Source organism: Pelobates fuscus, chromosome 5, assembly GCF_036172605.1.
Source record: "Pelobates fuscus isolate aPelFus1 chromosome 5, aPelFus1.pri, whole genome shotgun sequence".
In the NCBI taxonomy this organism is placed as follows: domain Eukaryota; kingdom Metazoa; phylum Chordata; class Amphibia; order Anura; family Pelobatidae; genus Pelobates; species Pelobates fuscus.
Genome location: NC_086321.1, coordinates 296,153,320 through 296,166,198, shown reverse-complemented (window position 1 = coordinate 296,166,198; position 12,879 = coordinate 296,153,320). Strand labels below are relative to the sequence as shown.

The 12,879-nt window shown below is 40.3% G+C and overlaps 1 protein-coding gene across 2 annotated transcripts in view; it reads left to right on the top strand.

The window, feature by feature from the left end:
* The window catches only part of CELF5 (CUGBP Elav-like family member 5), a 106,878-nt gene that overhangs the window by 45,157 nt on the left and 48,842 nt on the right, over positions 1-12,879 (top strand). The window lies entirely within an intron of this gene.

The window sequence follows — 12,879 nt, the reverse complement described above, 5'->3', positions numbered from 1 at the left end:
ATTGTCAGGAGTTTGCAACCAGCTTCCAAAATTTACAATTAAAATGTTTATTGCAACTTGATATACTGTACGGTGCATAACACCAAACTTTGGCATTTAATGATATGGCACTCTTAAATACCTATCTCATCTTTTAAAGATTTTTTTTTTTTTTTTTTTTACATACAAAATGTGTATTAAAGGAAAGCTAAATTATCGCAGACATATGACAGTTTGTTGTGGTTGTGAAAAAACAAAATATGAAAGGATTTTTCTCATCCTCATGTTGAATTTTTCCCCAACTAAGTATCTCATGAAGCAGACATTAGGCTGTTAGAGTAGGACCTGCCAAAGATTGACGTTGTGGCAGACTTATGCAATGATGTATGATCATATTATGTAACTAAATCCCCATTATTTTTTTGCCTAGATTAGGTGTTTTTAAAAAACACAGATGTTGCTGTTTAGTGGATAAGGGATTGCGCTGGATCTTCTTTTGTATTGCATAAATTGGCTCCCAGCAGCACCCTATTAATGCATGTTCAGGGGAGTGCAGCCAACCCCCTGGTTTCTCATAGATCATATTTGTGGTCTTCTGGATACTTGACTGATTAGTTGATGCTCAACAGACAAGCACTGGATTCTTTCATTTCTTTCATGTTGTGTTCCCAATGTGCATTAATCTTGAATCGTGTTTTTTTTTGTTTTTTTTTTGTGTATGGTGAATTAATTAATTCTTATCTTATCCACTGCAAGAGACACTTTTATATTGTCAGCCTTTGTCATGTAGTTATTTGTCAGGATGCAATGTTTTCATATTTATGAATGTTCTATAAGTAATACTGTTAATTATATTCTACATTATCCTTTACATTGTCATCATGTTTGGTAAATTACACCACTTCGTTATGACATCGAGGCCACCATCATTAAAGGACCACTATAGTGCCAGGAAAACATACTCGTTTTCCTGGCACTATAGTGCCCTGAGGGTGCCCCCATCCTCAGGGCCCCCCTCCCGTCGGGCTCTAGGTGGTGGAAGGGGTTAAATTTGCCTTTTTCTCCGGGAAACTCTCCTCCTCCATATCGCCGTCATCGGCTGAATGCGCATGCGCGGCAGTAGCCTCGCGCGCATTCAGCCAGTCTATAGGAAAGCATTCTCAATGAGACAGCCACTAGAGACTGGATAAACCCTATTACTCTGAAACTGCTATGCTTATAGAAGAAAGGGTTAATCCTAGATGGACCTGGCACCCAGACCACTTCATTAAGCTGAAGTGGTCTGGGTGCCTATAGTGGTCCTTTAAGGTTAAATACATAAACTGTGATCAGCATAATTGTATTAATTGTCCATTGGAATTATTGTTGTTGCAATTGTTCTTCTGACTTTTGAATTGTTTTTGGTCGACCACTAATCTGATAAAGTAACAGTGGTGGTGAGTTTTACATTTGTATGACAAATGGAAATAATGGTATTTGGTTGTGACTTTGCAAATGTCGTTTTTTCACACTGGATCCCAGAAATCTTTGCTATTTTTAGAAGTGGAAAATCTGATAACCAAGGGAGCAATTGCCTCCCAGTACTTCAAGTTTAATGATGTCAGCCGTGGAGGGGGTTGCCCACCTATAGGTACAGTAAGACTATAGCGTTGGGAATACATATTTGTATTATTCACACTTTACTGTTCATTTAAAGTGGATCAGTCACCGTCTGGGTACTTTGCAAAATTTGCTAAGATCTCCAACAGTAATGGCTGAGTGGGCTGGGCTGGGCTGGGGACAGGGAAAGGTTATATTTACTTACTTGAACCTGTCCCACGTGGACACCGCCCTCCTCTCTCTGGTGCTTCAGCTGCCAGGAGCCAACGTCACTGCTGTACTACCGCGCATGTGCAAGAGTACAGCATTGAGGTCTATGGAGGATCCTCCATAGATAGAGCTAATTTCTCATCAGCAGTCACTGGTGACAGCTGGGGGAAGCTAAATGGCTTGACAGTGGTAGCTTTGGCCAGTGTCAACCAGTGTTCCCCTGCTAATGGCTGCTAAGTTGTATTTGTTTTGCAATTAAAGAGTCTGCACCTAAATTAGGGATCAATCGATTATCGGTTTTGCTGATATTAATGTCCGATATTCAGATTTTTTTTGTAAGAATCGGTATTGGCCGATAATCACCGGTAATACCGATAATGAGGTGGGCCGGCGCATCCATAAGGCGGCACGAAAGGCCGCCTTAGGGCGCACTGGCCTGGGGCGCTAAATTGGAGTGACTGGCAGGAGGTGGGCCCTTAGTACTCCCTCCTGCCAGGCACTCTGTGTAGCATGGCCGAGCGGAGCAGTGCGCACCACGGTACAGGAACTTGTGTTTCCTGTACCCTGCTGGAAGAAAGGAAGTGCTCACTGAGAGAGCACTTTCTGTCAGTCTGGCCGGGTACAGGACACTGAATCTCCTGTACTGCGGGAGACAAGACAGGGGGAAGTTACACTTTGGGAGAGGGGAAGGAGGGAGAGGGGAAGGAAAAAACACTATGGGAAAGGGGGTGGGGGGAATTCTATGGGACAGGGGAGGGGGGGAAGGAAAAATTATATTGGATGAGGGGGGAGGAAAAAAATGCTATGGGACGGGCGGGGAAAGAACACTATGGGACAGAGGAGGGGAGGAAGGAAAGAACACTATGGGATGGGGGGCAGCAAAGAACACTATGGGACAGGGGAGGGGGGCAGGAAAGAACACTGTGAGAAAGGGGCGTGGAGAACACCATGGTTTGGGGGGGAGAAGAACACTATGGGGGGAAGAACTCTGTGGGGGAGGGGGGAAAGAACACTGGGGGGGGAGAGGAACAATAAGGGAGGGCACTAAGGTACAGAGAAGGGAAAAGTAACACTGGGATGGGGGGGCACTAAAAGATAAGGGACAGGAACATTACAGGGAATGGGGGGGGGGAGTTCAAACTGCATATATTTACACACAAACACACTGCATCCACTATCCACACTGCATCCACTACACATACAAACACATTGCATCCACTACACCAGGCTTCCCCAAATTTCGTCCCTTCAGATTTTGCTGAACAACAACTCCCATGATTCTATGAATGAAATAGATAGGCTGAGAATCAAATCTGACTGGCATTTATTTTTTGTGCATTTACCACTTAATAAAAAAGCAAAAAATTATTTTTTTCTTAAAACGGTAAATGTACAGAATATCGGTAAGCTATTGGTAAGCTATCAGTAAGCTATCGGCTGTTGGCCTGAAAGTTCACAGATTATCGGTATCGGTATCAGCTCTAAAAAAATCAATATTGGTCGATCCCTAACCTAAATGTCCTCACAGTAACAGGAAAATCTAAGTTAAATCGCCAACTAACTTTTTTTTAGCTTATGTAAAGTAGAGGTTCACAGAGCTTTTTTTTTTTTTAATCTTTAATGTAGTGAATGTAAGATCAATGTATTCAGTAAAGATATATACTCATCCATTTTTTTTGTTTGTTTGTTTTTGCTTTAAATATTTAATCAGTTTCCCTTTATTCTGGGTCAAAAGATGAAAGAAGGAAGGTAATTGTGAAATGTTTACTGATCCTGCTCTGTAATATACAAAGGTGACACAATCTTTCTCTGACCACAAGAGGCTGTTTCTGGAGCAATGCATATATGTTGGAGTTTTCAAGACTTGTTCCAAAATCAGTGTGACAGGGAAGATTCTCAGGAATTTCTTATTTCCTGGACATTTATAATATTTAAGCATTACAGTTGGTGCTTTTGCTACTTTGTTACACAACATATTATTTTCTTCAGTAGTGTTATAGATCTAACAACAACAAATATTGGACAATAAAAGGTTCTGAATATTTAACTTGTTTGAGCTTATTAATTACATCTACTCCACCATATGCCTGAGGCATTTCTTTTGCCCAAAGATTATTTATCCATCCAAAGTTACCAGGTTGCAGGTTTCTACTCAACATGGATATAGATTTAAAGATTCTTTGACAAAGTACTTTATATCATCAAGGCAGAAGTTCATTTTCATACAAACAGCTTGTTTGATAGACAGTCAGAAAAATTGACCGACAGATATATTAGATTAGATTTTGGGCTCAAATCCTTCTATCCCTATCCTCTGTTAATACTGGCATATTCCGCAACGATTTCTAGCCTGATATCCCTCCTTTATAGGAGCTCTATATTGTTGGCGTGTCTGAGTGTATGACAGTGTTCCACAGCAATAAAACCCATAGTAATGTGTATTTAAAATGAAAATCAAAGTGTTTAGAAATCAGTCTGTGTAAGTAAAATACCTTTTTTTTTCTTCTAAATTTAATTTTGTTGCATATGTGTTGTTTGTATGTTACTTACAATTTCTCAGAACCGCCTCGCCCCTGGCCACAACCCCACTCACACCCGTAAAATGATAGTGTCCTGAAATGGTCCTGAAATGGTTGGAGCTATCTGTGTACCAGTGAATTTTGGTTTATGTTACATCTAGAAATTTTTATGTTACTGTATTTTTGGAATTTGAAATAGTTTTCATTTGGAGAGAATGTTTTTAACATTTGGATTGCTTGCCAATAACGGTAATTAGGTACGTCTTCCCATTTCAGGTTTTAAGACTTTGCGCTTTTATCATGAACTAGTATTTGAGTTTAAAATGTTAGGAACATAGGCATGTGCAGAACATTCGATTATCTAAACTTTAATTAAAAAAAATAATCCTTTGCAGTAGTAACTATCAACAGACTTCAGGTGGAAGGGTTTTTCAATCACAATTTTTCCAAACCATAACCTATTTGGTTTTTATATTATATATATATATATATATAAATATAATATATATAATGCCAGAATACCAGAATATTGCAGTATGCAATGATACCTTTTTTATTGGAAATATTACAAATCAATCTTATAGAAGAGAACACTTAAAACAACTGATGTTAGAGAAGGGGAGGGATGGGGGGAGAGTGGGATTTCTGTACACAGATTAATGAAGAATGCCATTGGTGACAGTTATTTTGCAGTCCAAGAAACTCACTATGATTTGAAAAGTTCATTTTAAGGTTTATTGACGGGTGGAATTAATTGAATGATTTATGGAAGGCTCCTAAGTAAGAGCCACAACCATTAATTTCAGAGGACCCACACTCAAAAAAACATTTCCTGAACCCCTCATACTAGCATTCAAACAACCGCCTAACCTGAGACAAAGATTGGTCCAAAGCAAATTGCCAACAGAACAGGAGTTCACACAGAATGGCACTGAACGATGAAGAAATCACTCTGCAAACTGTGTCAACATATATGTGGCAATAACACAGCCAGACACAATAACAAATCATACAACATTAAGGGGTCATATTCTTGCACATCTGCGAATGTAATGTACATTATACAGTGTACAGTGTGTGACAAAGGTTGCTACATTGGCCTTAAAGGAACACTATAGTCACCTAAAGAACTTAGGTTAATGAAGCAGTTTGTGTGTGTAGCTCATGCCTCTCAGGTTTCACAGCTCAATTCACTGCCATTTAGGAGTTAAATCACTTTTTTTCTGTTTATGCAGCCCTTGTCACACCTCCCCTGGCTATGATTGACACAGCCTGCAAGAAAAAAAAACTGGTTTCACTTTCGATCAGATGTAATTTACCTTAAACCAGTGGGGTCCCAAACCAGTCCTTGTGGAACCACCAGCAGTCCAGGATTTAGGGATCACTCTGTTGTGTCCAAGGTGTTTTTTTCTCTTTTTTTCTAAAAACACCTTAGATACAACTGGGTAATCCCTGAATCCTGGACTGGTAGTGGTTCCACGAGGACTGGGTTGGGAACCACTGCCTTAAACAATTCTATCTCTTTCTCTGTAAGTTGAACTTTAATCACATACACTAGGCTCTTGCAGGGCCTAGCAAGCTATTAACATAGCAGGGGATAAGAAAATCTAAATTAAACAGAACTTGCAATAAAGGAAGGATAAACTGTAGATGATTATTTACAGAAAGTGTTTAGGGAGGCTGTGCAAGTCACATGCAGGGAGGTGTGACTAGAGTTCATAAACAAAGTTATTTAACTCCTTCATGGCAGAAAATTGAGCAGTGAGACTGCATGGGCATGATCTATACACCAAAACTGCTTCTCTAACATCAGTTGTTTTACGTGTTCTCCTCTATCAGATTGCTTTGTATTGCTTCAGACATGAGGAAGAGAGGTAACTCTCGAAAGCTTGTCTTTGAAATATTATGTTAGTCCAATAAAAAAGGTATCATTGCATACTGCAATACTCTGGTATTTTGGCATCTGGTCTACGGGACTAATAGGGCTAATCTAATCTACAATATATTATTCATCACCATATAGTCAGTATTTCATTCTCATAACCATAGGAATAGGCAACTAGTCACTAGTAACTATTGCTTTTTTCCCCAGAAAATTTAACATCCCTTTTATGTTATAGTCAGAACGGTGAAATATTATAATTATTATTATTATTATTATTATTATTATTGATACTTATATAGCGCCAACATATTCCGTAGTGCTTTACAATATCATAAAAGGGGAGATATACAAATTTGTCATGCAAAATATTAGGTATGTCGTAGACATATTTTCTTTGGCCAATAATTAATTTTTCATTAAAGGAAATTTAGAAGTGGTCCTCCATTACAAACTCAGTGGTGAGTTTATTGTGTTATGGAAGGAGGCATAATTCTTCTAGATAACAGCAGACAGTGAAACATGGGGCTCCTAAGGCAAGAATGTACAATATGGTAAATAGGGCCATCAGTAAAACTAAGATATGACATCCATTTTTTTATCATTCAATAGACAGGACATTAATTTCAGTAGTAATACAAATGCTAAGCAATATAACACATTGCAGGCCACAATTACCTTAATCTTCCTTCCACAACTTAACTAATTAATATATCTTTATTTGTTTTACATCTAAAAATGTATTTAGCAATGAATGAACCTCACTCACATAATGTTCTTTGCAGGAGCCATCCATCTGGGGTCCAATATCCCTCTGCCTAATTATGCCTAATTGATTGTTAAAGAAGAACAGCAGATACCACCGATAGGCAGTCTGCTCTCTATGCATAGCAACCATAGCCCATGCGCTGTGGTTACTGTGAGAACAGCCTAACTGGCGCTGCTAGCACTGGCTTGGGAGGTTGGGAATGGAATGACTGATGTCACTCTGTGATGTCATGCTGGCAACACTGCCAGCAGGTCTGCATCATGGAGGAGTTTTTCTGTGCTTTTATAAACGTAAAGAGAGCAGGAGGTTGGGAACCACCTCTGTTCCAGCGCTGTGTAATTTGTTGGTGCTATATAAATATTAATAATAATGAGATTGCGGCAGGGGAGCAGAAGCTGAGGTAAGTGGTGGCAGGATCACTTTAACATGTTGTTGTTCCCCATATCAAGCAATAGCTCAGTGGAATCTTACTCTTTACCCCACACACTGTGTTAGAAAACCATAAGAGGTTTTCATATTTAAAAACCTAAATACAACAATACACAAAGACAAATGTTCTGATATAGGTGATGATACAAGATCTGTCTGATACCAGCTTACATCTACCTTGTATAATACTAGCTGTTGAGCAGCCACATACTATAAGTAACTTCATTTTATTGTATTATGTGACATACGTACTTTTTTGTAAAATTGTATTCTCTTGTCTTAAAATAAAACTTTTCGAGGGAAATAAAATTCCTAAATTTATATAACAAAAACAGAGAATATGAGAACTCTGAGAAGGGCAAAAGCTTGCCATTCTCTTAGTTCTCAATCAGGTCTCAAGTTTTTTTTGCCCTCCTGTGCCATGACAGAGAGAACCTATACAATTTGCATATCAGTGTGCGCCCACAAGGCCGATCCACAACTAAAATGCTGGCTAGTTCAATCTGCAAGAGAAATACAGGAATCCCAGACCTTTATTTCAGAATTTTGGGGGGATTTGTCAGCAAGGTGTGGCTGATAGCCTTCTAGGCACAGTTAGCATGGGGTCCACACATGGATTACCCTTTTAACTTAGGGAAATACTAAGTAAATGCATTGCCACAAAAATGAAAATATTAGAGCTCAGAGAAACCTCAGTAGCTTGCCCTCCGGTCTCACCTGTGCCTTTACAGAGAGAACCTATGTCAATTGAATATATCACACTTATACCAGTCCAGATACAATATGCTGGCAAGTTTACTCTACAAGAGATATACACCAACCCTAGATACCCTCCCTCTGTTAAAATAATAAATCAAACTCGAACCCTGTGTACTGTGTCGTTTAAGGAATCCACTATACCTTGCTGACGAGGCCCAAAGAAGACCGAAAAACATTTATATAATTTCAAATTGTTATGTATTTACAGACTACATGTCTGTGCACACAGTTAATGTTTTATCTCAGTTTTAAGTTTGCTAGCTTTGCACCTTATAGATAGGTACATGTTACAAAGGGGTTAATCCATCAGGAACAATGACACATCAGGCATGTCGTAAAATAATGTCCCCTAGAGAATGTGTGACATGCCTAATAGGTCTTGCAGTGTCAGTATGTGTTAATTGTATTTCATTCAGTTAGCGCAAGGATTCCCGAGCACCTTTGTCACTTAGCAACAAACTGGCCACTGATGCCCAGCTCCTGTCTACTGACAGTGATACAGGTTAGGTTGGTTTATGTTTGTCATCATTGCGCAGGCTGGTGAGAGCATAATTACAGTGGGATCTAGAGTGTTATGACAATTGTTTTTTTAGCTGAGTAGTTGTAATGTAGCTGACCATTTAAGGTGAGTGCATGTATAGAAATAATCATGACATATATTCAGTGTCAAGGTAGGGTAAACAAAATGCATCCTTTACTTCAACTTAAAATGTAATTACGGAAGTAAAAAAAAAAAAATGGTCAGTAGTTATATACAGTGAACCCCCTGTGCCCTCAAAATATTGTTCAGTGATGAAAGTGATTACCATTAATGTATGTTTTTGTACTGTTAATGCTTTATTTTTTTCACTATTGTTTTATGTTTTTATTTTTTTCACTATTGTTTTTTCACACACTTGCACACACTCTCTCGTTCTCTCTCTCCCTCTATCCCTCTCCTCCCCCAAAGTAAGAGATGTGTTCTGCAAAATGTGTGATTTGGAGTGATTAGGCTAAATCCCAGAGGAACAGGTACCAGCAAACGGGCACCAAAGGGGGGCGGGGCCGGGCCGCCGACCTGAGAGGCAGCAGAGCAATATGCCTCCCGGCCTGAACGCGGAAAAAACGCTAAAACTCGGCATATAAACCGACTTACTACCGAAATGACCGACACATCCTTATCAAGCAGCATCCAAGCTTCAGGGAGAGCCCAAACGGGGATGGGTACGGAGTCAGGAACACCGCAAATACAAAAGCGGGCCTACTCGCCACCACCGACGTGGAAAATGGCGGCTCCCAAAGACACATCGATCACTGATTGGCAGCCAACGAGACGGCGGACTACCAGCTCCGCTGCCCACAAGGAGGACCATACCGTTACAAGAGGCGGTCCGGCCCCGTTCCCCCCCACCGGCCGGGGGGGGATACAGACCCGGCCACATGGCGGTGGCGCGCCCCGGGCGAAAGATACCGCGAGGGGTTCGAGCAGACCGCCTGCACGGGCAAAGGCAACCGGAATGGAGCCCGCCCGAAGATCTTCCTCAGACAGAGGCAACGGGGAGCCAACCATGGGCGGCTCACACGGGCCCTGGTAGAACTGAGCGCTAGACAGATCCCCCATGCTGAGTCCCTAACCGCCGGAGAAGTGGATACCCGGGCTTCTGGGTCTGGGAGGTCCCCGGAGAGCCATGTCCCCGATGCCGCGAGCCCGGTGGGGCGGGATTGTGCCACCCTCCCGACGGACCGGTGGTCGCGGGGGTGGAGCACCGGCCCCAAGCATGTGGCCGACACCGGGCGAGACAATGGAGTGTGCACTTCAGGAGACCCACGTGGAGCTGGGGAGGTGCAGGGAGCGGATGCCCCAAGGACTTTTGTGGTGGGGTCCGACGGACAGCTACTACTCCTGAGTGCCCACAGCACAGTAGAGATCGGACCGGTGAGCGGAGACCGACATGGGGAAGAAGGACGGAGGCCTGGCGACCCAGGGACGGTGTGGTTGCAGCGCCATGGGAGACTCCCTCCAGACGGCTAGACTGTCTGACAAGGCCTTGCTGCCGTTTGATTGTTTACAATTCATTATTTTCCTCTTGCTTACTTTCATTTAATTCCTTTTCTAGTCTGATTTGGTTCACTGAGGTTTTAAGGTGGCTTAGACAGAGCAGTACTAATTCAATTAACTAGATATATAGCTAATAGTGTTGTTCAACGCTTTTCCAAGATGGTGTTTCGGTCTTTTACCTATTTAATAACACGATCAATACATAGATAATTGCATACTCAAGCCTCAACCAGAAATTACATTTGCTTAAGCGATAATCCAATTTAATTACCGTACATAGATCAGTTTACAATATGAATCAATATGCTCTGCTACACAGGCTATGACGAATCCGCTTCTGCGTAAGCGACGAAATGTCTGCACCTTTATTTACCAATGCTTATGCCCCTGCGTGGGCAACTACTTGCTTTATTACAAATCAGTTTGATAAATGCGTTAATATTGTGAAAACAATAAAAATATTCAAAACAAAATGTGTGATTTGTAATGAGGGTATTACAAATTGCAACTTTCATAAAACATGTGAAAGTAATCATGTGAGGCATCACATTTAAACACTTTTTCTCATATATTGGCACGTGTCACAGGCTTTCAATGTAAAACTGTAACAAGAATCAAAAGAAAAAATATTATAATGTTATAAAATATACCAACGATTACTGGCAAATTCATTGCAAGGCTGTTATTCGGAGAGAGGATAGTGGACTATGTAATAGAGTTTTTTTATGCTAAATCATATGAAGAAAAAGATAATTGGTATATATCATATATTGCTGTTACTGTTTTTCATGCTAAAAAGCTGGCAGAGATAGCCTGTTACCGTTTTCAACTACTTAGTTATACAAGGAGATGCACACACACTACATTGGGAATTATTGGGAATTTACCACAAAAATTTGAATTTTAAACCAAAATAGTTGAGCTGGATTTTTTTCCAATTCAGCTTCTTTGACTTACAATTTTTGAATGTTTTGTGTGAATTCGTCACAATTCACAGTTTGGTTAATAATCCTGTTATGAAGTCAGGGATTACTAAACTTAAAAACTCTGTTGGATTTTCAGTGGCCACTATCTAGTATTGGGTAAAAGCTGTTACAGCAGGCTTCCCCAAACTCCGGCCCTCCAGATGTTGCTGAACTACAACTCCCATGATTCTATGAAAGAAATATATAGGCTACGAATCATGGGAGTTATAGTTCAGCAACATCTGGAGGGCTGGAGTTTGAGGAAGCCTGTGTTACAGTATTAATTTTATGAGGCCTTCCACAAGGTGGCCCAGGCTGATCATAAAGTACTTGAAGAATCTTTAGCTGCACACTTCTACTGCATCCTCATCCTAAATGTGCATTGAGACTTTGGATTGTATAGAGTTAGACTACTAGAGCATTGAGGTAAAGTTGTGTAATTGTCATATTTATGGAAGCACATGGAGATATGTGTTTTGCAACATACTGCATTATTTACTTTTGGACCTAGATTAAACCATGTTCATAAAGCAAGGCTAATGGCAGCAACAACTATGCAGATTGTCTGTTTGACTATTTGTGATAATGAACAGGTGTACGTAATTATATGGTCAGATTGACTGATAAACATAGAAAACCCCATGATGTGCTGCTGCATACTATTACATTTATGGGTCAATCTGATAATCTGGTGATCCACCTTCTCTCATGCTTGCCTCTTTTATTCCAGCAGTTGGCTGGTTATCTCTCCCATTGTTGGCCTCTGATATGGTACTTTTGTCATGTACTATGTCATGTATGGTAATATGTAGTACAGCAGCAGGGACTGTTTGCTAGAAAGAGGTGGAGAGGTGTGAAGCATTGTGTATTTCTAAATCAAATCTATAAAACCAATGTATATAAAAATATCTTGAACTGATGCATTTAAGTTTCCAGGGCAAAAATGGTAAACTGCTGACAGACAGTTGTCCTTCTATCCAAACCAGTCCTCAAGACCCACGAACTGCCCAGATTTTGTCAGTATCTCCAGTAGAATAAAACAGGGAAATACATACATCTTTGACTGTTGGTGGGCCATGAGGACTGGTTTGGGACTACTGCTCTAGTAGATGTGAACTAACCAAAACTGGAATAATCTGTTTTAGAACCTGGATGTCATAACCCAGACACAGATTGAGATCTAGCTTTATTTTAGAATATATAACCTCTTTCTTTGAGACTATGCTGTGTGGGTTGAGTTTATATCACCAATGTCATATTTTGATATATTAAACTCTGATAATTATCACCTGGGGTAAAACCTGTTGTTGTGTGCTCACAACCTGGGACCTTGTCTGTGACAATGCAAATTTCAAACAGCTCAACAAAGAAAGTCAGTTTAGAGAATATTACAGCTTAGTTGGATGACCTTAATGGGCACTCACTGACATTTAGCAGTTATTGACAATTAATATATCCACCTGAATCTTTTTTCTGCCGATTCTCCATGGGTTTTATTACCTTAACTTATTAGCTAATAAGGATAATATTTGGTTATCCTTGTGCCAAAAAGGCCACTGCTTAAATCAGGGGTAGGCAATCTTTAGCACTCCAAATGTTGTGGACTACATGTCCCATAATATTTTTACAGCCATAATGCTGACAAAGCGCCAGAGAGATGTAGTCCTCAAATTATTAATATATTCCTCACTGGGTCAGCAACTGAGTTGCTGCCAATTTATTGCTTTCAT